Here is a 26,825-nt window from a genome sequence, read left to right on the forward strand (position 1 = left end):
GGGAACGTGTGTGCCTCCTGGCTCGCTAGCTGATTTGAACATGGGCGTTTTCTTGCCAAGCAGCTGGCCCATCTGAACGTGACCACCTCCTGACAAGCTGCAGCTGGAGTGTCAGCATTGCCTCCCTTTCTGGTATATTATTAGTATTCTGGTATATTATATTCTGGATTATTTCTCAGCTAACCTGCTATTGGGACCGATAGCAACAGAAGAGAGCTGTCTTTGTGTCTTTTATTAGTAATCAGCATTACTAGAAGTAAGGATTGTAAAAGGGAGGCAGAAGAAAGGATGGTGAGTGCTGCAGTGCTTGTGAATGGAGAAGCTGGAGATGGGTTAAACGTGTTGTTATGACAGAAAAGAAGGGATTTTGCAATGAGGAGGAAGTGGTGTGGTTGATATTGCTAATCACAGTTCTCAGTGGACCACCCATTTGTTTTGACATAAATACCTACTCTCGAGCTGTGTGGAGGCATGGAGACTACACGCAGACCTTGAGACATGTGGTCTTCAGGGTTTGTTACTACTCTTTGAAGCTTGAGCTTGATGTTTTAATATTTTGTTTGGAGACTTAAGCATTTAGATTTATAATTCTGCCCTCTTAGCCATTTCCCTGATTTACCTTGCAGAGTAAACATGCTTTTGTTCCGTTTTCCAGACTTCCTTTTCCTTTTCTTTGCTGTTGGCTTAATTTTGAGATATGATATTCAAGTCAGAGGTAAGTGTCTCTTTGGGAGGGAAACAAAAAACCAGCTAAGGTTTTGAGTGAGCTAACTATTTTCTCTGTTTAGAAGCAACAGCTAATTTTTCAGTATTCTGCAAGTCCTCAAGCACAGGTCCTGCCAGAGGCACCGACTTTAACAGCAGCAGCACTTAGGAGAACGTGCTCAGGTTTTCTGGCAGTGCTTACAAGCCACTTAGAAAAAACAGGCATATTGCTTGTAGCGAGTGCCCCACAGTTTGGAAAGCACTGCTTAAGACAAATTTGTAAAGAATTTCTTTTTGTGGTTATAGTTATCCATTTTCATTTAATCTACACTGGGCCCAGTTTGCTCCCTGTTTGATATCTAGGATCTTAACATCAAATCTGTAACTGATACAGCTGCATTTAGAGACTAAGACATTTGCAGTGTTTATAGCAATAATTCACTGTGTTGCACAGTGTGGAACTCAGCATGTTTTAAACATTCTCCACTTGTGCATGTACAGATTTTTATAGTTGAATTAAGAATTTATAACATGCTGGGTCTCATATTCCAAGTCTGTTTGTTTCTAAAGCTATACGCAGAACTTGGACTAGGTCATAAATTTCTGTAGATGAAATGAAGGCTGATTAGAATTTTAATATTAAGGAAGGAAATGGCCTTGGGTAGTGCACTACGGAGCAGAACAGGCCTTCTGTTAATACACAAGAGTATTACTGTTTTCTTGAACTTTGCCTTCCAATCCAATTACCACTTGTGCCTAGAAATCATAACTCTGATGCCTCCCATTTGATAATGTTGAATGTTATCCTTGTCCAAGTTTTTATCATTTCCAGTAGTAAAAATGATCTTGATTATAAAACTGCTAGATAATATACTGCTAAAATTGAATTATAGGCAGTAGTACATGGTATTTGTTGATAAACAAAGCAGAATCATCAGCATGGTATATCAAATTGTCCCAGTTCTGTCTTTTTTAAAATTAAATGAAATCAAGAGGTTTTTCTTGTGACATGCTTTTCTTCTGATAACATATTGTGTATTGTACTCTTTGTGATATGAATTAAGACAAAGCTTTCAGTGTAAATTATTTTTTTTTTAGTCAAGCAAAATAACAGGAATTATGCTGTTGGCTTTCATTTTAAGCATTTCTGTGATAGCGTCATGCTCACAGTATGTAATGAGCTCATACGAGGAGTTGTTCCAGCCAGCTCCTTTATCACCATAAGCCATCATAGCTCAGTGTGTGTCCTCCTGTGTCCTCCTCCCCTGCCCTCACTGGTAACTCAATTGGACTAGATGCTGCATAATTCTCTGGATCTGTATTACCAAGCCTTTGCTGCACACATCTTTGTAGCACATTTACAGCAGAATGTTATTACTGAAGTGTGGAATCACATGCTGGTATTATTACATGAAAATTTATTCTGATTCCTCGGTATTTCAGAGTGTATTATTAGTGTAGTACAACTAATCATTTTCTTACAAGGGGAATAACAATTGTAGCCTCGTTTAGATACTGCATGTGTATTTATAGGATTGTGATACCCAAATATGGTGGCTAAACTTGGCTGCTTCTCCTGCTGGTTTCTGTGGTTTTGTTTCATTGTCCAGAAAAAGTGACAACATTCTCAACTCTGTAGCATCCATCACCAGGATTTGTGTGATGTCCACTTTTGGCAGGAAAAGAATGATGTCTATTTGTTTATTTGGCCCTTTAAATGTTAGAGCAGACTTCATAGTTTATTATCTATCTTTAAGAAGTTTTGTTTATAGTTCTCACACCATTAAAACATCATGTTGATGGCACAGTCTGAAACACATTTATCCCACTCAAAAGACTCAACGGTTTATGCACAGTCTGTTATGCAAGTAGCTTTACTTTAGATTTCTTCCCTGTTTTCTTTGATCACTTGCGTGATGTGTTTGAAATGTATGCCTGATGTTGGTTCTTTTTTGTGTTCCATTGGGTGCATTTGATTTTGCAGCTAAAAGGATTGCATACTAAATTGCGTTCTTTTCACACGTGTACATAACAGCATTTTAGTGTTCTTCTTTGAGACAGAGCAAGAGAATTCCTAGGATTTAAGGCCTGATAAAGTAATAAAAAAATATAGCAAAACCAAAAAAGACTAAAAAAGAAATGTATTTTTATAATTTTGGGAATTTTATACTGTAAATCAGAGCAGAAGGAACAAACTACATCAGAGATAATATTGAAAATGAAAAAATTCAAATTATTACATTGTCATCCACATTGTAAGAACAGTACAGATAAACTCTGACTTTCTTAGTGCATTTTTTTCCCCCCTATATTAACCCACCAGTGTTTCAGTAACCAGGAATATACGGGTTTATGGTGACTTGGTATAACAAATCCAGTGCTGAAAAAAGAGTTGTATTCAAAGATTTTTGCTTTCCCCTTCTTTCTTGAAGTAGAAAAATGCTAATGTTTCCTTTCCTTTCCGAACTTCCAGACTGGAACAGTATTTGATAAGCTGGCTCCCAGCGTACAAGTGCCCTTCAGAGATCCTCTTTGTAGAGCATATGAATTATTTTGTTTCATTTGTTGCCGTTTTTAGGCACAGTACAGCAAGTTTAGTTTAGTTTTGGTATGTGCATTAGACATAGCATGTCAATAACGTTCCTGTTAAAGGGTTCTGTAGTGATTCAGTGCTGAACGTGCAATGATTCTACAGTCTGGAGAGACTCATTTCTTTCTTGTCCCATATGTTATCTTTAATCAGGAAGCAAGGAGGAAACCATTTGAACTGAGATGCCTTCAGATATAATATGAGCAAATATAGAAGTTCAGACCTCAGTAGACAGTTTTACAAACTGCAAGGGAGGATCCGACTGTGGTTTTGCCTACAAACACTTTTTATCTGTTGAGTTACAGTTTTTAATTACTCACAACTGTGAGTGATTTTGTCAGCCATGTGAGCTGTATGAGTGTTCAAAACTGAATTATCACTACAAGTTTTCCATGTATTTTTACTTCTTCCCCCTCCTCAATTCACTTCACTCAAACACTGAGTACAAAGGAGCACTGATCTTGAGTGACTGGAGAGATCTCTCTTCCTTCAGTAGACAAAAACGGAAAGCCTAAGCCAGTGATCTGGCTGACATCTCATACCAAAAGCTTCCCAAATGATCCAGGCATCCTATGAAATGCTACCATCAAACCAGCCAGTATGGAGCTACTCAGCGCTACCAAAAACAAACAGTACTGCTTTTAGTGAAAGACACCAAGAAGCCCTGTGCTACATCAGGTACCAGGAGCAGTGATCCTGGTGCTAACACTGGAGGACTCCCCATCCTCAGTGGTACCTGCCCTTCTGGACATGGACATTGAACAACCAACCAACTGCAGAACCAACCGGGCACGTGTATGTAGACCAGAGTGCCCTCATGAGCATTGAAAGAATATTTGCAGCTTTGTCAAAGGTGTCTCCATCTAAGAGTTTACAGAAGAACTGGTGGGAGTGCAGCTTACACCTTCACCCATCATTTCGTCCTGAAGGATGATGTTGTGTCCAACGCTTGTTCTGGCAAAGCCATCTTAATCAAATTGTAATAGTTTCTAATTACTCATTTCTGCAAGATCACTGCTTGAGAGTCACCACAAGCCAAATACTCTGTGAACAATTATCCCAAGAAGTTGTTAATTACTGTGGAGCCACTACAGCTCTTTAGAATGTATTGCCTGTACCGATACCATAAATCCACTTTCCTCTCCGCTTATTATGGAGCCCTTTGTATTCTGGATTCTGTGTTAATGAAGGTACTGAAGTGCTGCTGTGGCTTATTCCTCATGCTGCTGGCTGTCATGTGCAGATGAGCGTGTGAGATGGAGATACAGCTAAAAAAGACCCTGCTAACCAAGCAAGTTACGTATTTTATGGTGTAGATTTTTTTAAAATTCTGATTATCAGTCTGGAGAAAGAGCCACTAATACGCTACAAAACTTTCTGTCTTTGTAGAGAATTTTGTGGCTTCCTATTTGCAACATTTGTTGCGTGTAGATTTTTGCACTTTGGCCAAAACAAGACTGTTTTTATGACTTTACTTCCAAATGTGTTGAAAGCATATATTGCCGTATTATTTATTGTACAGCACTTAAATAACTTTATATACTGAACACATGCTAAAGCAGAATTCACGGATAGCATCTCCCTCAGTGTAATTTTTGAAGTACAGTTGGTGTCCTATTGTAACTGCGTAACTTTGTAAGGAAGATGGACCATTTAAAAGTTTTTGGACAGAATTATGAAAATTATCAATATTTTAAATTGTTACAGTACCAGGAACATTAAGCCTAATTTGATTGAAATCCAAACACAAACCTTATTCTAAAAAGCTAAAAAGAAGGTAATGAAAGTTTTAAGGCTTTTATTATGGGCAAAGGATTTCACAAGCCTGTAGAGGTCTGTGTGCTCTTTTATATGGGTTATGTTTCTGACGCCTCTCAATGTGGGATTTAAAGCAGGTTTTTTTATTTAAAAAGAAAGATAAACAGTTTGGCAGTAGATCTACTCTTTGAATAGCTAAAAATGCGTTTAAAATATTGGACAATTGCTTGTATGAGGAACTGTATTAGTATTCTGCTTTTATTTCTAGTAAATTTATAGGCTTAACAGTTTAGGAGGCATTCCAGGTTAATTATTCATTTGAAAATAACAACTCTCTTTCAGTCTTTTGATCATACTTCCAGTTTTAAACTGCAGATAAACCTTGAGATGATTATGCTTTTTGCTTCTTTAGACTTTGTCTTTTTCATCCTGTCATAAATTTTGCATAGATTTTAATATGAATGTTTCTACTGTCAAATGTTTATTCCTTTCACCTAAATAATGGTATAGTGACATATTCCACTGCTGTAAGGATAGGTGTTCTCTGGTTCAAAATTTAGCAAGCAGTAGCATATACCTGCACTTTTATTAAAGCTTCTGGAGTACCCGAGTGGATGTTATTAATTGCATGCTTATTTTCTATAGAAACATTATAGATTTGCGCTTAAAGTATTTACTTGTTGAGTACTGTATTGTTCAAAGGGATATTTATTTAAACGTTATGGATAAAAAAATTCTAGTATAGTAATGCAGTAACTGATGTATAATTCCTTTTCTACTTTGGCCAAATCCCCTCCCTACGAGGAGGTCACCAAGAAGGTAGAGCCAGGCTCCTTGCTGAGGTGCACAGCGGGGGAATGTGAGAAATGGTCATAAAGTGAAAGAGGGTGTTATAGCTGAATATGAGGAAAACATTTTTCACTGTAATTAAGCACCAGAGCACACTGCTCAGGGAGGGTGTGGAATCTCTCCCCTCTGGGAGGCTTTCCACACCGGCTGGACAAAGCCCCAGGTCACCTCGCCTGCAGCCAACACTGGTGGAGCAGGAGCAGGGCGCGGATCCTGATGTCTGCGTGCTTCTCGCTTGCTCAAATTCCCCACACACTGTCTCACCTTCATAAAGCAATTGCTGTCAAAGCTGTCTAATGAAATCTTGTTGCGTTGTAGAAGTTGATCTCAAGACTTGGTTAATTTGTTATTCTTCGGATACTGAACTTCTTTGCCCTGATGTGAGGGGAAAGAAATCAGCTGCACAGGTGGAGACAACCTGAAATATGTCTAAGAACATCATAGACCTGCTTGGAGAGAATAGACGCTGAGCATTTCTTTTAAACAGACAAACAAATTTTACTTGCGAACATAACTGGAAGACATCGTGATTCCTCCAGATGTTACTTTTGTGGTAGAAATCATAATGAAAAGCACCTCATACTTAATAATACCCGATTCAATGGTTAAACTACTACCTAAACTGGCTCTCCTTATTTAAGTAGTAGATGAAGAGTGTTTTGCCATATCAGTTCTTATAGCATATCTGTTCTTTCCTATTAAAGCACTCTTAATTCCTAAAGCATTTCCCATTAGGCACTAATGTCCTTACAGTGATAATCTGTTAGGAAGGGTCTAATCCAAGACCAGGTAAAAAAAAATCTTAAAGTCTTGGAGCTCAGTGTAAATTTTGTTCTGTGGTGCCTGAGGGGGGAAAAGTCCTTTTAAATAAATTTGTTCTCTTTCTAAATAAATAACTAGCCCAATGCCTTTCAAATATTTGTTCAACTGATCAAATATTGGTTTAGGTTTAGAAAACAAATTAACATAGTGTTTGAAGAATTAGACATTTTGTACCTGGACACTTTTCTGTGTCATTACTTCTGTACCAATGACCCCAAGTACTTTGGTCAAAATAAAAGACCTTTCTGATGAAAATTAGTCAGACAAACGTTTTTGCAACCTGGATAATTCTTACTGTTGAGTGCACTCATGTTAAATTAGTGCAGTTGTTTGTTTAAATTCTAGTACTTTCACTAGGGAAGGCCCAGTCAAATTGCAGTGCTCTTTAGTGCTGGTAATGTGGAATTTTTTTTCTGAAGGAACTGAAAATATAAAGAATAGTTAAAATTACAGTGTTTTGTTAGTCTGTCGGTATTGGGTGAAATCAGTTTCATATTCCTATATGTAATATTTAAATGAGAAAACAAAGTTGTAAGATGGAGCAATTTTACAGCAAAATTGAATAAAATTACTAAGCTAACTTGTTTACTGATTTTTAAAAATTTTTTTATAAAGTTCTGCATAAAACAAAGAAACTGTGGAAGTTCTTACTCATTTTCTTTTACCCTTTTGCTTATGAGAAAGGTGCACCAGTGTGTCAAATTTAAGTTATTACTTCTACTGTAGATACACTGATTCGCTGGGTTACTTTTATATTAGCTGTATATTTTTGGCAAAACCCTCCACTTAATAGTTGAACATCAGTTTAATTTTGTGATAATCACATTCCTAAGTGGGTGGGTTCAAAAGGCACACCAGTCTTCTGTCCTGACACTAAATAAAACCAGTGCCGGGTGGAAATTCTCCCTTTGTTTGGAGGGTTGTTTGATTTAGACATATCTGATTGCCTTCTATGTCAATGGCTGTGCCTCAAGATCCTGGTATGTATTTAAGCTGGGTTAGATACCCTTCCTCTTCCTATTTGTGAAGTAAAAGCCATGAACTCCTTTTTCTCAGTGTAAGTAAAATTTTCTACTAAGTAGCTAACAACATGAGTGTACTCAGAAATACAGGCATATAAGATACATTTTTGTATGCTTCCTATGACTAAGTGTTGTAAGTAGATCAAATTAAAGTTTTTGCAATAACGTTTCAGATTCTTCATTGATGCTTATTATTCTTCTGCTGTGTACTGCTGGTTGTACAGCATATCACAGTGTGTGTCCACTGTGAAGTTAGACTTCAGTGATTATTGTATGTTGTGTTTACATAATTATGACCCTTTTTAAAAGGTTGCTAGAGTTTAACAGGGTACTGCTGCTTGCTTTGAGTAACTGCTGAAGTGAATGATGTCTTCAGACATGATGCAACTCCAAGAGGAAATGCAAAGGGTGGGACAGAGGATGGCAAGGCGTATTGTTCTCCTCTATCTTTAACTGCCTTGACCACATCTTGTCATATATTTGCATTTGTATAGTATGTGAAGATAATTTATTTTCTTTATTAGATTAGATACCTTAATAAAGTTATGGGTATGGGTTATTATTAGATGGTAGCATTTGTTTATTTAATTAGCTTAATAATAAAAGCAAAATTTTATTTTGAACTCGGTCATCATCTGTTAAACTTCTTGGAGCAGTTTAATAATTGATTGCTACCATTGCCTATCCCAGAATTAGCAAGAAAAAAAAAAAAAAGAATTTTTGCAACTAAAGGAAAAAAACTGCTTCTGATGTGTTTGTTGACCACTGGTCAGTAGGTGGTAAGTGAAGAGGATTTTCTCATTCATTCTAAAATGCAGGAAGCTAACCAGCATCTTCTCACTGCAGTCGTAACTTGAAAAGGATAGAAAACCTGGCAACTCCAGTTGGAGTCTATCTGTTCCCCTGGCTGTTTGTTTCCTGTCTGTGCTTCAGAGTTTTTTATGGGCAGGAAGTCAGTGTATATGCTGAACAGGTAAACACTGCGCCTCGAGGAGTAACAGCTATAGCAGCCAGAGAGCATCATCTAAAGGGAGAAAATAATTGAACAAATAGCTGGCCTAAGAGAACTAAGAAGAGAGAGGGACTTCTCCCGTATACTAATACTTTCAGTATGGTGAAAATGTGAATTCTGTACACTATAAAAATCTAGAAATTGCTGTATTGGTTATCTGTTGAAGTTTTTTGAATTTACTTGTTTGTGTCTGCAAGAAAAACAGCTTTTTCAAAATGTTGTTCTTACAAAGATATTAGGTCCACGTTGTTATGGTCCTATTGCAAATGCTCACCCTCTGTGTAGAAAGAAAATGGTTTTCTTGGATTCCTGATTCACTGATTCTTACCTGACACATTTTGAATAATAAAAATATGAAGTATACTATATTGCCGGTCTTGGGTTAAATCAGAAATCATACATTTAAAAATATCACCTTGTTGTTTGCTTTCTGATTTGCTTAACTTTGAGAAATAGTAGCTGCCTCCTGGGTGATGTTCTCGGATTCTGTACTCAACATTGAGCATCCATATCTGAGCGATGAACAGGGAGAGCTGCCTGTTCTCCATTTGGAGGTGTTTCTGTTTACCTGCTCCATCCTGTGCTTTGTTTGGGGAGATGCCATTTTTTCTCTTGACCATCTCTCTAAACATAGAAGAAGAACAGCTGTTCCAGTCATATTACTTATGTGCCCAAGGGTTTTATGTGCTCCACTTTTCTCACGTGTTTACTTTTGCCTTTGTTTCCCTTCCTTCCATTGCACTCTCCCTTTGTGGTATTTCACATGGTTTAGCACGTCCATCGACCTTTCTTTGCTCCTTGTGTTACCCGATCACTTCCACAGGGTCCCCCTTCCTGGCCCGCAGTGTCCTCCTGTGCACTTACCAGCTACTCCTGCTCTTTGAACTTTCAGTTCTCCTTCTATTCCCTCCTGCATATAAACATTAATTCTGCTGACTCCCTTCAGTTTCTTGTTCCTTTTTACTAGAACATTGCCCACTCCCTGCTGCCTCCTTTGTCTGTTTTTTCACAGCTTCTGACTGAGGTCATTGGAAATGTTGTCACCGGTCTTTATAATAGAACCAGACTCTTGGTGACTGACGTACCCTTGTGCTTCATGGGAACAGCCTGAGTTCAAGCAAAAATTATGTTTACTGCCTTTACTAGGCCTCTACCATCATTTTGAAATTAGAGGGAAATAATTGAAAGCCCAAAACCGTGCAATGCATGGCACTCCTAAAAAGCAGCAAATACCAAAAGATCTGTGATAATTTGAGAGTTGGCAAGCTGAAGTTCATCATCCCTATACTTAAAAGGTAGGATACACATAGCAACATTACATATTTTACACTTATATTTATTACATTATGTATTTTACACTTATATTTATTTTAAGCAATGGTGTCTTCAGCCGGAGGCTGCAAAAAATGGGATCCCACAAGCTGCAGAGCCACTTGCTTCCACCTTTCTATCACCTCCTCTTTTTGCTGGCAGAAATATTCACAGTGAATCGAATTAAGGAACTGATTTGGTTTTAAAGTAACCTTTGGGGGAGGATGGAGAGGTAATTTTAACCCAGATGAGTTTACAAGATTGTACAAACACTTGTGCCAACCCAAGGAAGAGGTGGGAGAAAAATGGAGAGTGTGTCTTTTGGCAGCAGTACTAACTTACGCGGGTTTAAATTGTTCCTGAAACTATTACCTGAGATTCTTTTATGAATAATTAAAGCTTTCTTTAGAGCCTAAACAGAAGTATTTGGTTGTGTAATCTTTCACTTTAAGCAAAATACACTGTGTCTCATTTATAAGCATATTGTTTGTACTGCTGCAGTCACTGTGTGACTATATTTTTTCCAGTAAGTTAATAATTTCTATTATATATAATGTGGATATTCTAGTGTAAGGTGGGAAAGGAAGAAATCAGAGCTCTGTGTAATTACATTAAGCTTTTAGGCGTATAGACAGCTTCAACGGACTCACAGCTGCTTAACATATGCCCTCTGCCTGAACTCGTTTTATCACTTGGTATCTGACTTCTCTCAACATATAAAAAGTTGATGTGATTGATGGTTGGTTATACAATATTTGTCAGGGTGAACTGAATCATTATGTGTATAGATTCAAGAATATAGAAAAATAAAGCTGAAAGAACAACAAAAAAATCCTGACATTTTTTCCATTCATTAAGCTTACTTAAAGTAACTCTTTTTGTTTGCTGGAGTTAGTGGTTGCTGTTTTTTCTAAGCAGCAATTGCTGAGTGATTTAGAATACATCTCTGCTCTTTTGTTTGGATTTCATTTGTGAAACCATTTAGAGTTATAAAACTGTCAACTTAAGAACATTCTATATATTTTGCCAGTGAGGGCCTCATGTATGCAGAGTTTATATTTTTCTCTCCATTTTGTGTGCCATTTGAATTCTCCAGTATATATCACCATTCTTCTTTGGGCTGGTCATTAGAATAAGTCCCATGGCCTTCTTTAGAGCAGCAGGAATCTTCAAAGTAATTATGAAATTGCATCTCAGATTAGTCATTAGATAAACAAATGTATGAGATCTGCTAACCACAATATCTCACCCTTGGCCAAGCCTAGCATAGCAGCATAGTAATAGAAGGCTCTGCTGATGCTTAAAAACACATGAAATTTAGAAGGCCTGACTGCAACTAGAATTGAATCATACATCTAAACACTAGAAAGCATAGACCAGAACTGTTAGTTATGTTAATTACAGTAGCTAAAACACAGTCTGGTACCTTTCTGAACTCTCAGATCCCCTAAAATAACTACTACCTGGGAGCTGAAAAATATTATGCAAACTGTATTACCTACTACTTGGAGTTTTGCTCGCCATGTTTCTCTCCTGCAGAATTCCTCTGGCAGCTAAGCTCAGCTTTACATTGCGTGGAAGTTGTAGGGCCCAGGTCTATTGTCATTCTGCATGAGGGTCATCTCTTGTGGCCTTCCTGCTAGCTCTATGCATGGAAAACTCTGGAATAGTGTCTAGGTGGTTTCATGTATTTATTTCAGATTTTCTATTCTTCTTGTTCATAAGGTATGGTGGATTTAAGATATCAAGTACTTAATCAAATTATATAAATGTTGATGTGACAAATCTAGAACGAGAGAGGAGCTGTATCACCTTTGGGGACTGAACAGCATCATGGCTAACTCTTTAAGGTTCTTCGATTTTTTTTTTTTTTTTTTTTTAATTTATCTTTTAAATCTCTGAGCAGTGTTTCCACCTTGTTGAAGAACTTTCTCTGTTGTGTATGTTTTGCCAAGCACAATGAGGCTTTAGGCTTTGTTGCCATATTTCCTGAGCCAAGGGCCCCCTGCAAGGGCAGGGCGTGCAAAAGGTGCTGGGTGGGATGCAGGAATGGCTGTCAGCTCTGTTTGCCACACTGGGCTGTGCTAATTGCAGCTAAGTAGGGCAGACGCAAATGTGCAAAAGAGCTGACATGCAAAAATGTATACAAAACAAAATAGTTTGGGAATGTTTATCCAGTTGGAGGATTTGGGAACTATGGCCCTTTTTGATTTTATGTATGTAAAAATGACTACGTACTGTATGAAAGGAGAAAATGTAGTTCTGTGGTATCTTGTTGTGCTGAACGTATGCCTGAAAGTTAGGAATTTTTAAGCTGAGAAATTCCACAATTGATTTAAATTTATGTTACTTTGGGCAAGTAGCAATGTTTGCCTTAAACAGGAACCATACTTCCTGTCATGAAAGTTGTCAAGAGCGTTTGATGAATCAGATTATTATCTTTCATTTCCAGTTGTATCCCAAGTCTAATCATAGCAAGATCTGGGTGTAGAGGTAAAAAAAAAATGACGTTGTAAACATTTTCAAAGCCAGGAAAAGTATGAATCATGCTCCTGTTTATGACTTGAAAGTTGGAATTTATCATGACTTTGCACCTCTTATTGTTACTGGATGCCTGGTTGGTCATGTACAGTGGGAGATATGTCAGTGCTTCAAAACTGGTTTGGAAGTTTTGGAGTCAATTAATAGAAGTTTTTAAAAGTCAATGATAGATTTTATGAAAGCATTAAATAAAGGCAGAGTTCATTCAGAGAATCTGGAAGAATCCTGTGCAGAAAGTATAATGTTTTTATCTTTGCTATCTTGAAAGAAAACTAGGTGTTGACTTTCCTGACTTCTCTAACTTTTCCAGTGTTCCCTGTTCCCTTTGACTTCATATTTCAGTAACCATGCTGCCTGCATCACTGGCAGGAGGTCATCTCTCCATTTCTACCATATGACCTTCCAGTATGATTTTAGTTCCCAGTATTCCAAGGGAAAGTAGTCATTTCTAAAGGAAGTTTAAAAAAAGAAAAGGAAAAATGAGAAAATCTCTTTGTCAAACTTGATTTTTTTTTTCTTCTGGAGATTGCAATTTTAAAGTGTTTTAGGAAACACCTTGACTTTTAGTTTAATCTTCAACAGAGAAGTAATGTATCTACTTTCGCATTTCACATTTGTAATACTGGCATGTCTCATGTTAAGGCAGAATCTTTATTTTTATTTTAGTTTGTTTTTTTTTTCTGTTTTAAAGTATGTTGTATTGTTTGCAAGTAAAAAGAAATACGAAGCTTTTCTGTTGCTATTCAAAAAAGAATTCTGACATCTTGGCATTTTTCCAGACTAGTTAAATTTTTTAAAAAATTTCTTGAAGATCAGAATTTCCTGTGAGATGGACCTTCCATTTGCTATTAATCTCTCTCTTCCTTTGCTCTCCTTTTCTTCTGCCAAGCATAAACTACTTCACTTTCAAAGCCTTGCAATCTATTCCCACTCTAGCCATTATCCCATATGTGCTATGGAAATGTTGACTCTTCTTTCACTAACAATTCAAACATTTACCTTTGACAGTCTGCTTTTTCTAAGGACCATCTCGAGTGCTTTTTGCTGTGCCTGCCCTGTGTGCAATGAAGAAGTTGCTTGCTGTTCTTACCTTAAAACTTTCCTTTCTTTTGATCCCTGCAAAAATACATGGTAACAGAACAGGTATGTGATAAACTTAATCCTCCTGTTAGTGGGTTGGTGCATGGTTTCTTGTCTTTCACATGTTATTCCTTCTGTAATTATCCACTCTATTTTATACTTAACTTTAAAATTATGTGGGCAACTGCCATTTTCTGTTGTGTTTATACTTGGTTTATCAAAGATGTAAAACATAACTTCTGCATGTAAAGCTTGACTTTGAAACTAACATGAGTTTTAAATTCAATCCACATAAATTATAGTATTTCTTTTATAAATACGTATAAGCTACTTATTATTGAAATTTAGATTAATACAATTTTATTTTAGGATAACTTGCTAGGTGCCTTAATTCCAAAATAAGCAAACACCACCAACACCTTGTTTTGTGCTGCTTTTACAATGGTATTCTTCAGTGTGGTCTGTTGAAATACAAACAGGTTTTATGGAGTATTTTTACTAAACAGTCGACAGGTTTTAATTTAGGCTCTTAAATCATAATTGTTTTTCAATTTTCTGCTCTGCCTCACAAAAGCATAATGAGGGCATACCTGATGCTATAAAAAACAGATGTCATTTCAGTGTTCCAGGACTGTGTGATAAATGTGGAGAGCTTAAGAGTTAGTATCATAGACATACAGTTATCAGGGAGCTCACAAGAACAGAAAGCATGTAAAGCATTGCTAAATAGGATTTGGAATGGATTGCACTTTAATTTCAGAGACTTTCAAAATGCTGAAAATATGGATGGAATTTTCTGAAGGAACTTTCAGGAGACCATTTCAAACTGACAAACAATATATTCAAATTCTTTCTTCCTACCAGTCATGTTTAATGAGACAGTACTACTTGCACTTGATCATTGTGATGGGAAGAGCAGCAAGCAGACCTGGAGGAAAGCTGGATTGTGTAATTCATGCCAACTCTTAGAACCATTATTCCTTTACCTTTCTCCTTCAGGCAGTACTTCTGCAAAAAGGATGTTCGGTGGGAACTGAACTGTACATGAGATAGAAGTGCAGCTTTATAGTACTTGGTTCTTTAAACAGGTTCAGATTCTGCATGCAGGTGTTCAAAGGTCTATTCATGGAAATTATATATATTTACAAGAATAATCATTTCACAGGAAGTAATTGTCACAGTCTCAGTCACCCATCTCTGGTTATCACAGGACATAAAGTCAAATGCAAAAATCTGCAATGTCCATCACATCCATTCCTTATTTTGTGTTAAGATGCCTCTCTTTTCATAACCAAACTTAGGGTCCAATTCTCTGTCTCTCAAACAATTTATCCTATTGTAAAGCAAAGCAGGTGGCAAGACATGAGTAGAGGTTGGTGACACCCATATGCTCAGTTGTCGTGGTATGAATGTGCAGGACAGTTGAAGGTCTGCTTGTGTTGTGAGTGTTGCTGTGAGTGTCTATTTTAGGGTTGTTGAATCATGAAATGAACACATTCTGCTAAAGAAATGAATCCTGCCCACTCCGTTTTCTTGAGTGGCTCCTTTTGGGTCTTATTCATCACAAATTGAAAATTGCATGTTCCTGCATATGTGTGCATGTGCAGTTGAATATTTAAATAGATGTATGTATGAAAGACATTCTGGAATATTTAACTATTTTTTTTAAAAGATCTTAGCAGAGCAAAGTACAGTGGTACTAGTTTTGTTAAATAAGAAATTAATGAATAGGAATTTGGTGAGTTCTTTTTTTTTTTCTTTTAATTGAATGGAAGAACACAGAGAGTTTGAAAGTAGAGGATATGTACCAGGGCACTAATTCCCTCTAGCTACACATCCTGTTGAACTCTGGAGGTGAAGCTAATGACAACTTGTTGGTAAAGAGGTATGAGGGTTTTAGGGGTTTTGAGAGCTTTTTTGTTTTTAACAAAAAATTTCTTCTTAAGTAAAAAATAAGGATTCCTATTTGAATCGTAAGGAAAACTGCCTTTCCTAGGGATTGATAACCCTTTATTTTTCATTTAATAATTAGTCTTCTGCTTCACTAGTCTTTCCCATAGATGGGGGAAAATGTACCTTCTCCAACTGTGTGTTTAATTATGTTCCATTTTGGTGTCAGAATGAGTACATTACAGAGAAGCTGTCAGTTTGAGGCTGAGCAAACTAAATATACTCGGCTAAATGAATTCAGTAGTGTGAACGTGAACCACTGGTGTAAATAAGAAAGGAGATACCTTGAAGCTTTACAGTATTTAAGAAGTGTCAGATCATGTTTGTTTGAAAGGGACGGCAACACTCTTTTTCCACTAGGGCAGACACAAGTATTATGTTTCGCCCCAGATGGGCTATCCAGGTGTTTAGCAGGCCCTGATATTTGCCCTTTTTATTGTTGAATTTCAGCATTTTTGGAATAGCCATTCAACTTGTTTTGTAGAATCCCAGATCTTTCCCTTCATAAAGATTTAGATAGGTGAGATTAAAACAAAATGTTTGTCCTTCCACCTTTAAAAGCGTTTAATCTACTTTGCTGACTGTTACAAAACCTTATATGCTGTTTTCAAAAAGCTCTTTTACCAACATATGTTGCTGTAAGGACGATTGGCATGAACTATTAGGAACTCTTGACTATGGTGAAGATGTGATTTGTTCTTGAGGACGAAGTACTCCTGATGATATGAGACTATCAAGACTAGTAGAAATGTGAGAAATAGGTTCCCACTGGTTCTATTTTGTTGTATCCAACTCAGCAAAGCAACATGGGATTCTTCCAGATCTCCATACTCTAAATGAATAGTCTGAAGGACTGGGTCACTGTTCAGGGAATCTGCTTTAATAACATTGGCATGACTGAAAAACTTTGACAAGTCTCGCCTTGTGGTATGACTGCTAGAATATCTGTATTTGGTCAAAACGTCTTCTGAATAAGAAAACATGATACTTTTTTCTATGTTGTGTGTTTGAAAAAGAACACATTCCATTAACAGTAAATGCTGTGGAAACTCATACCACTTAGCTTCTGAAAAATGCATCACTATGAACAAAAATACCCTGCACGCTGCTTTAAAGATAATATTTATATTTTCTGCTGAGACAGTAACGAGGAGAAATGCCATCTGAGCTTGAGAATGTCAGTACGAGTGATGTGCGTTGTCTAAGTCTCACCTAAGCTTTCCTTGTTAGAAATTTTAAGTAAAGACTTCAGTGAGTTCCTCTGTGTAAGGATAAATTTAGCTCCAAGAGCAGTGCAAAACAGACTTGTTGATTGGTGTGGGAGTGATTGCTGTAATTCCCGAACTATGAAGGTGCTATCATTTCTGCAAAGGATCTGTGCAGGGGGGAGGCAAAACATGGAAGAGATTTTGAAAACTGTGGAAAGTGAGGTGAATCTTGGGTCTGTGGCTATGCCCAAAAACTTATATGGGGCCATCTTCTATTATGAATCACAACTTTGCTTTTTTATTGTAAATTATTGTTCTTTAATTACATCTTCAGCTATAATTTTGTGACCGTTCTGTATGAAGAGTTCAAAACTGGACTGATAAAATCGGCATAAAAACTTATTACTGTTTAAATATAGCCTCAGTTATTTTCATAGCTTGATCAGAACAGTTCATGCTTTAAAAAGGCTTAAACTTACATTCAGAAATAACAGTCCCTTACTTTTGGTCATGGGGGTGTTCTCCAGGTCACTCTTTAAGCATGTGGGTCATTTCCATTTCCATGTGATGAGAAAATAATAAGATCACCCTTAAAAGGCTGCATTTTCCAAAGAAAGAGCAACATTTGCACCTGCAGAAATACATATGCGCTTGCTGTACTAAATTCTTGCATTCTGTCTGGTGGTACTGAAATGGAGGAGATGCTGGGAAGTCTCTTCTCTCTACCATCAGAGTAATCCAGACTGTGTTTGTACCCTACAGGTTTGGGATAATGAGGTGCTAAAACATCCCTTTGGGGGGTTCTGAGTGGAAGTGGAGCCATCCAGTCCCTCCCCAGCTCTCTCCGGCAGTGAGCGTGTGTGTTGCTGTCAACATCTAATGATGGCCAGCACAGAAGGGGCAAGCATGGTTGCTCTTGCTCCATAGGCACCTATTTATTGTCTGTCCCAGTGAATTCCTGCCATTGCTGGAAAGGAGATGTAGCTGTCATCATTTTTGCTTGCCTTGCAAAAGGCAGGCTTTGATTTCACCCTTCATGTCTCACTGAAGTCTAGATAAATCATCTGAAGTTGGCCAAAAACTTGAGAAGGATGTTGTGATTGATGTACAGCTGTGATCTGTGTCTTTATCTGTATAAGAACTGCATGTATTAGGGTAATGGCAGAATATACATGTACTAGGTAAACCTGTGTTGGTCATTCCTAAACAACGTGCCAGAAATCCCCCTTGGCTGCATTAACAAGTAATTACAAAGGTCTTTTTGACAAAACAATCAGACTAGCCCCTGTGCACGCAAGTTGCTGTAATTCGTGGTACAGATCAGCACATGGAGCTCAGTGCAAGTATGTACTGTATATGGCTGCTATGGTGATTAAAACACATAAATAAAATAGATAAATATGGACCATATTAGAAATTCATTACTGGCACTCTCTCAGATCACAGTCAGCTCCAGCGTGCGGTGTCAGTTGTGTTTCCTTACTCTGAACGGGCCCTCCTGGACCGGGAGCGTGAGCCCCTTCTGGAGGGGCTGGAGTTACGCAATGGCCCCGTCCTACCTTGTCAACCAGCAAATTCAACGCAAAACCAGTAAACAAAGGGCTTTTGTGCATGTTTTACAGTTCAGTGAGGATTAGTGGCCCAACACCATTTTCAGACGGGACGAGCTTAGTGTTAACTTGCCTGAGGTTAATGAGGGAGGACGTGGGGCAGTCTGCAGAGGCTGAAGTGGAAAGGTTTCGGACACGGTGCAGAAGATCGTTAAAAGCAGATTCTGCTTACCTGGGTCGGTGCGTTGGTCACGTGTTCCCCAATGTTTCGGCCGCTTTAGGATGCGGATCGTGCCGATCTCAGGTGCTTGCTTGCAGTCCTTCCTGCAGCTTCAGAGGTCCCCTCCGCCGTGGTGGACATCCTAGCCTGTATGTGGGCTCTGGCTGAATCAGATTCCTGCTTTTCTTTCCCCTCTCACCTTTTAGCATTCTCCGACTGTAAAATCCATCCCTTTCCTGAAATGCAGAACGATGCACTTGTCCGATGAAGTTTTTCCAGGCAGGATTCAAATTCCAAACAAGCCTTTCATTTCCTTCACGCTGGGGGGAGAGCGAAGGCAGGGAGGCGAAGGAAAGCGCTCGCTTCCTTTAAATCCCCACCAGCGTCTTCCCCGCACTGGAAGCAAAGTAGCTTGTCGTGGTGATCTTCAGAGTTTAACTTTAGGGGGGGAGGGAGAAAGTGGAAAGCAAACTGAATGCTGTAGTGGAGATTTCTCTCTTCCCCCACTGGGCCCCTTGCCGACTGTTTTTATTGATTTCAATCACTGGAGGCTAGCTGGCTCTCAGAAGAAACACTGTGTAATGTGTTCTTTCCTGGCTTTCATTAAAGAAACTCAGTGCAGTGCGGTCACGCTGCCGAGCTCGCCTGGCAACCTGCCTACACCCTGTGGTACCTCTTTCATTGGAGGAGATCGAGCTCGTGGTTTGGGGTTGTTTTATTTTTTTTTTTTTTAATTCTCCAGCAAGGATTTCAAAACAGCTTATGCTCTGCTTTTACCTACTCTCGCAGCCCAAAGCCTTTTTAAACTTCAGAAGAAATTGTCAGCACCCCTAAAGGGGACGACTTTGGTGGCGATGAAAATGCCAAGTGCTGCGACAGTCTCATGCTCCTTCTATTAAAATTCCCCTGCGCGTTTTTGGGGAGGGGTTAAAAAGGCTGTGTGTAAGCCACAGGGATGTGGATACAAATGATTTCCGAGGGTTTTCCTTTTTATTTTTTTTTTTTAATTTCATCTCCTCCTGATTGGTTAATGTGGTTTAATTAAGGGTAAGAGAGTAAGCAAAATCCTTCGACAAATATGTGAAAATTCCTGGCAGTGCTGTAGTTGCAAATGAAGCAAAACTGCATTCCCCAAGCCTGCAGTCGCGGTGGTGTCTTAAATATTTCTGTTGTATTCAGGACTGTGATACTGGTGGAGAAAAATGAGAAATAAAATATGGTACTAATTTATGCCTTAGAACTTAATCTGCTACAGTATGTATTTTATAGGAGCAAAAAATCTATAAAGTGGAATTCAACAAGCTAGGTTCTGTAAATCGTGTTGTTCTGTGTGCCTATAAATGCTTTCATTTAATTTAGTAAATTGTTCAATTTCTTATTCAGCAGTTCCTAATGATAACACTTTATGTGCTCTTCAGAATTGGATGTAAATCTATGAAACATGTAAAGATCATGTAGTTGTAAATTAAGCCCGGTTTCAAGCTAATAAAGGTGCATCTATTCTAAATTACAGCTGCAAATTTAGGGTGCTACCTGATCACTTGTGCTTGTGAGATACTATAGCTGTGTACATAAGGACACTTTTTTTTAAAAAAAAAACAACAAACGTTTACATGACCACTAAAAGAATCCTTTCCTGGATCAGAAAGATAAAAAGCTTGTTCTTATTTAAATCTGGCTTCCTGTAGAACTTGTTTGAGGCTTTTCTGCCTGGGTTGCATCTACAGAAACCTTTCCAAATGAACTTAATATAAGTTATTCCCGGTGTTTTTGTTGTGAGGAGTTGAGATTCTCAAAACACCTAGCTTTTATGAAAACTTTTAATTTTTTCTTTGAGCAATGTATAATTTTAAAAAAATCTTCCTCTGTAAGTTCTACGGACATGATGTAAGGAGGTATACTTCTACAAATGTTACTTTTCATTCAATATTTTCTTTCTGCATGGCAAGGAAATTTTATATGCCCTCTCTGGCCATACTTCTTCTTTTCATAAGGTGCTAAATGGTAGAAAATATTTATTTAAATTCAATATGGCCATGAACTATTTTATGCAAATTCTATAGCTGTAGTTGTAGCACAGTTCTTTGGCAAGCCTCAGATAGTAAATCATTTGTCAATCTTTCTTTTATGAACCGTGCATCTAAGGATTGGCCAGTCTTTCTTCTTTGTAGGTTTTGAACTGTGTTTGTAGATTCTGCTTTTTGTTTTTAAGCTGGCAGATGGCCAGTTATTTATCTGGGTTCATATGTATTGTGTAAGACAGAAACAGAACATTTTGCATGCTGATATCATGCATGGAGCATTTTGGGGGTAAAAGGCTACTTGTAAGCAGAAGCCTTTATGTGACAGGTCGGTAGCTCCTCGTCAGTTCTTGGTCAGTGAACAAAGCCCCTTTTGACATTCATTTATATTAAAAGTTATGAAATAACATGAGCTTAATGAACAAACAAGGCAATACAATGCTCCTACTATGAAACAAGCCATGTCATCCATTTCCCCATCTTTCTCTTTGGAGTTCAAAAATTTGACACCCTCTTTATACGTTTGTCACTGTTAGTCAAGTTATAATTTATTCTGCTCAATTTCTGATGTTGCTTGCTTTGCCGTTGTACAGACTTGTGTTGCTGTGCTGGTAGAAAAGGGTAATAGTCTATTGGCTTTTGGAGGAGCTGGATTCGCTGGTACTAATAAATAGTAAATTTGGTGTTGTGGCTTGGACTGTGGTTACTCCTATAGATTTGGCAGCAGAGCTGAACCCCTGAACAGGCACGAAGTTCAGACCTACACAGGCAAATCTGTAATAAATGAGTGTTTGGTTCATTGTGGCAATTCTTCAGAGTTTCTGACTGTGTCAACCTTATTCTATGCTGGTGACAGACAACTGGGGATGCAAACGTAGGAGTCTGAAACAGTGACGAGCAAGGAGGAGGGACAGAAGTCTTTAGAAGATGTCTTCAATTCTACTCAAGTATGAGGCACTCAAGGACCTCTGGGCACCTATAAACCTGGAAACAAATTAAAAAATGTACTTACTGCTCTGCTGAAACACAGTACAATTAGTGTATTGTTAATACCATGTTGGTACTGGTTGCCCAGCTATTACGGTTCATAGTCCCCTGGCAATATAAGCTTTTATGCAAGATGAAGTCTCTGAAAAACTACACTTGTTTGGTTTTGCCACTCTTGCTGCAGCAAAAAGGGTCAGATATCATCAAGAAATCCTGTCTTGGGTACATCTTTCTGCCTTTTCCAGTTTCTCTTGCAGTTATAGTTATTTTTCTCTGTCCTGAATTGCTTAGCAGGACTGCTTTATGCTATTAACTGCTTTACTTCAGTTTGAGATTGCTCCCCTTTTATGATGGGTAAACTAATTTCTAAAGAAGACTTACAAAATGTTTTAAATTTGTGCAATAATTCCAGATTGCAAATAGTAATGGAAAACTTTAACTGGTATCTAAAACTGCCACAGCTGAAGCCTCCAGATATTTTGAGTCAGATGTCTTAGACTATTTACAGTATATTACTATGTTTACATACTCTTCAGAAATTTAGAGACTGGCATTGATGAAAGGCGCTGTATTGGCAGTCCCAGCCCTTTGCATGCAGATGGACATAATATAGTGTGAACTTTGGGAATTTGCTTGAAGATGTCTGAGCTCACATCTCCATACCCTTGCAAAGATGACGTGGGTTTTTATGAGCATAAGTGTTAAAGATTTGTGGGTCTGTCTTTTACTCAAAATATGGCATTCAGTGGCAATATCCCTTTTACCACCTTTTCAGGCCTTCTGGAAAGTTTCCAAGTGGAAGACTCCCACCTCCTTAATCACGAGAAAACACTGGCTCTCCTCTGAATGTCATTCATTCAAGTGTACTGACCTAGCTTGACCTTGTTTAGATTGAGATCTAATGAGCCCACGATCCAAGGTGGTGTGGTAGCTCTCAGCAGGCTTTGCAAATAAGCAACTGTTGTGTTTTTGTGTATGCGTATGGTTTAAATTTATCACATCAATAAACAAGTGTCTCACACGCTCAAATATGGACTTTACAATGTTGTAGTTAAGACTAAATTGTAGCACTACAAATTGTGATGTCACTTTATAAATATAAGAGACAATGTGGAATATTTATGACCTCAAAACAATGAAGTCCTGTTGGTTGGTTTTTTTAAATTTAAATAAAGATATAATACTAAAACTCTTAATCCAAATGGCTCACAGACTTTGGACATATCTTTCAGAAAAAGTCACACTAATGGTGCAGGGAAAGTGAAATTAAAAAATAAGGCTGTTGATTTAAAGAAAGGAGAGATGCATCAGCAGAGTAGCGTAACAGAGATCATCCAAGTTAAAATAAATAGAGCTAGGCTTTAAATTCCAGTGAAAGGTTTTGTTTTCTTTTGAGTCTCAGGTTTTGGGGAAGGTTGCTTTTTTTTTAAACTGCGACAAAACTACCCTCAGCTTCAGTGGAGAATATACCACCAAATGTAGGAATTTTATGAAGGAAATAAAACTTGAGGCTTTCAAATTAAAAACCGGTCAAGGACAGGTTGTGGTATGTACTGCTAGATTACTCAAGTTGACATGGATGGATAAAAGTATAGTTGCAACTAGAAAAGTTGTTTGAGCTGTAAAGTTGCGAGCGCTTTCGCAGTATGTGTGCTGGGAGTCCCAAACAGAAGCCTGATGAATCCCATTTTCCTGGGATGATGCTGTGGGCTAGCAGAAGGTACCTCCAGCTGTAAATCCTGACTCTTTCACACCCAGGACAGCACCAGCCCTGCAGGCAGAACAATGCTCTTGCTCCAGACAGCCCATGGAGCATCAATTGCGATGCTAGAAACAAATGTTGTTAGGGCTTGGTATTTACGTTGGGACCTACAGGGAGGGAGCAACTTGTTTTGGTTTTAATGGAGCGGTCGTGGAGAGGGATAAAAAGCTTTTTGATAATGCAAGGAATGTGGGGGGAAGGGAAGGTAGAGACATACGCGTTTACTATAAGTATGAAGAAGCAGAGGCCTCTTTATCAGACCGACTCTAATGATGTGCCACAGTCACTTTATTTGAAAGCTTCATGGCTCACAGAAAAGTAAACAAATTCATTGCATTATTTTTAAAAGAAGATTAACTGTAGTGTGTCGTCTGTTGGACAGCTGCTGTAGTACTCTTTTACAAACACTTTATAAATGACCACCCTCAGTGTTTCCCTGGGCTTTGTGTGGCTGGATTGTTATTTTAGTAAGTACCAGGGTGGCTTTTCAAACAAAAACGTTGTTTCCTGTATAACAATTACATATGTACCTTCACTCTAAATATTATTTTATTCTCAGCATGAGTTATAAAATGTCTTCTATACAAATGCAACATATGTTGTTTTTTTGCTTGTGTTTGCACATGAATGCTGACTTTTCCATAAAAATAGCTAAAAAGTATTTTAAACAAAAAAAGCAAATCCTCTTTACTGTCCCACTCCCATTTATTCTAATTTCTGCTTTCCTGCCCTTTTTTGGTCTTTGAAAACAGAAAGTTGTAAAGATGGGTCAGAGTAAACTTAGATGATACATGAATTGACACTGAACAAATGTTTAGTCCTCAGCAGGTGTCTTTGGCAAATAAGATGTGTTCAGGTATCGTATTGTTTAACCATCATTTGCTTGAATGTCAGCAAGAATAACGTTATTTAGCACCACGTCCGGATTTTCATTTGAAAGCACTTGACAAACACTAATATGACACTAAGGATTTGTCAGTTTATAAAGTGTTTTTAATCAATCTCTCCATAAAGTGATTGATCTTCTTGTGCATTCATGTTTCAGTTATGGGTTCCTCAAACAGGTGAGGAGGGAGCAGAGAGAGGAGGAAGAGCGTTCCTTTCGCGCTCAGTTTGGCCTCCATGGGTCTCCGATGCTCTAGCAGAGCACCCCACCTGGCAAGTACGATGCTATAGTAAAGCCGCTGGGTCTGAACCGAGTCCGCTCTGTGAATGTAATTCTTGTTCCTGACAATGTTCGTGGTGGTTAGACTCCTTTATCTTGGGGTGCGAGACCCTAATACAGGTGCCATAGGCATGGGTGAACCTCCAGACTGCTTTACTTGTCTCTGTATACTCCACCTTCATTGGCTTTGTAGCAAGGGTGTCTGAGGGACATGCAGATTTGGAAGAAACATCAGAAAGTGTTTATTTTGAGCAGAAGAATTATGGATCTAAATAACTCAACAAACACTTGCATGCAATCTCCCCTTTTTCTGTCCTTATCCTATAGGAGTCTGCTTCAAAGTCCACTTGTGTACAGAGAAGGTAGACATTTCCTGGGCCACCTTGTATCTGTGCCGTTTCCACTGCTGTTGGTGGGTGGTTTTTCCCTACCCAGAGACCCCATCTTCTTATAAATATAGCCTGGCCTTGCAGGAATCTGTTCCTTGCTCAGGTTGTCTTAACAAACCCGGTACAACCGTTGCTGAGGAAGTGGATTAATTAATGGAGTCACTGGCAAATCATTACTGTTTGGGCAACATCTCTGTTACATTTTATGTTACTGCAAACAGTGTTTCCACAGGGTTGCCCACAGTCTCATCTCTTCTTGTTAAATGTCATGAGCAGGACATTTAAACGGTCTTGACAGAAGGTGCTGAATATGGTTAGATAAAAAAATGGGAGCCTGACAACCTATTCCAATCTGAGACCATAATTTAGAAATGTGTCAATGTTTGTGATTGAGTTGGTGACAAATGATAGTAGGGAAGTAGTACAGCACAGCAAACAGGGGCTAAAAACCCTGAGCTCATCACAAGATGAGCTAGTATTTTTGCTATCACAAGATAGTATTTTTGCTACTGGACATCTGTTCTTAACTTGGAAGAGAAGGTGATATTTAAATGGTCCTTGTGCATACCTTTAGCCTGCATTTTATTGCAGTGCCTGACCTGTGGAGGTGTCTAAGAAGCAGCAGTTCCTTAAACCACGATGAAGGTATCAAAGTTTAGTTTGGGACTGTGAGAGGTCTATAACTGTCATATAAGCTAAGAATTAGCACCACCCCTTCAATCTTGGACTTGAAAATATCTAAAAGAAAGACCAATACCATGTAAGAGTCTTGTTTGCAGAATTTCATGCTTTTTTCATTGTTCAGTTGTTACTGGGAGGTTGCACAGAAGAGGTGGTTTCATAGCGCCCAAATCCCTCCTGCTTCCTGAGGTACCTAAGGGTTTGGATACCCAGAAGCTACTTTGTCTACAGGTTTGTGAAGGTTTATGTACGATGATCATCCGAGTAGTTAGGGTTCTGTAACGAGTAAATCTCTCTTTGTCTCTCAGGGAAATCTTGAGGAGGGCGTTGAGTAAACAGTCATCTTGTATTAGACCAGCTGCGATTTTTTATGCTTCTAGTTGATACTTAACAATTCAGTGGGACTATTGCCTGGAAAGATATGAATGCATCTCTCACAGACTTCTAGGAGTCCCTGGAGTCAGTCTCACCTTGCTATAGAACAGCTTTTTATTCCTACACTGCTTGATCTCACACTGGATCTTCCCTGATAAATTCAGCATATCCATTTAATGCTCTTCATCTGTACGTAAAACACATATTTTCATTTGGGGTATACTTTTGCATATGTTTATAGTAATTCGGTTTTCAATATGAATAATTAACTGTTCTGTCTGCAAACCTAAGGAAACTTCAACCTTTGTGGGATACGTGTGTATATGTTTAGGCGAGATTGTGCGTATGTTTACCCAAGATCGCAAAAGGATCTCCAAGAGGTCTTGGATGAAGATGGTAGTTGTCACATCTTCTCCTTTGGCATAATGGAGATGAGAAGCCCCTGTGTGGCAGATAGAGGTTTTCTCAGTCCAGGAAAGTGTGAGGTTACACAACAAACGGAAACTAAGGGTCTTAAGGAAACCCTACTTCTCCCACTTCAAAGCGTGTATGTTGAAAAAAAAATCTGTACCCTCCCTCCTCTATGAAACAGCCTCTGCTGTTCATATTCCCCCCTCAGGTTTGAGTATCGTATTGCCCCCTCAGGTTTGAGTATGAGAGAACAAACAGCACAACAAATCTTAGATACGATATTTAATACATAGCTAGAAGGTGCTCAGGTTACTGCACTGCTGAGAACAGTATAATCATCTATAGAGGGCAATTCTGCAGATTTCTGCAAGTGCAGTATTTACAGTTCTGTGAATTGAGCAGAGTAGAGAGGTGAT

At 38.3% G+C, this 26,825-nt stretch overlaps 1 protein-coding gene across 2 annotated transcripts in view; it reads left to right on the forward strand.

Annotated features, from left to right (window-relative positions):
* Positions 1–26,825, forward strand: part of CHLSN (cholesin) — a 135,173-nt gene that overhangs the window by 80,871 nt on the left and 27,477 nt on the right. The gene's annotated exons all lie outside the window — the stretch shown is intronic.

Source organism: Ciconia boyciana, chromosome 13 (genome assembly GCF_034638445.1).
Source record: "Ciconia boyciana chromosome 13, ASM3463844v1, whole genome shotgun sequence".
In the NCBI taxonomy this organism is placed as follows: Eukaryota; Metazoa; Chordata; class Aves; order Ciconiiformes; family Ciconiidae; genus Ciconia; species Ciconia boyciana.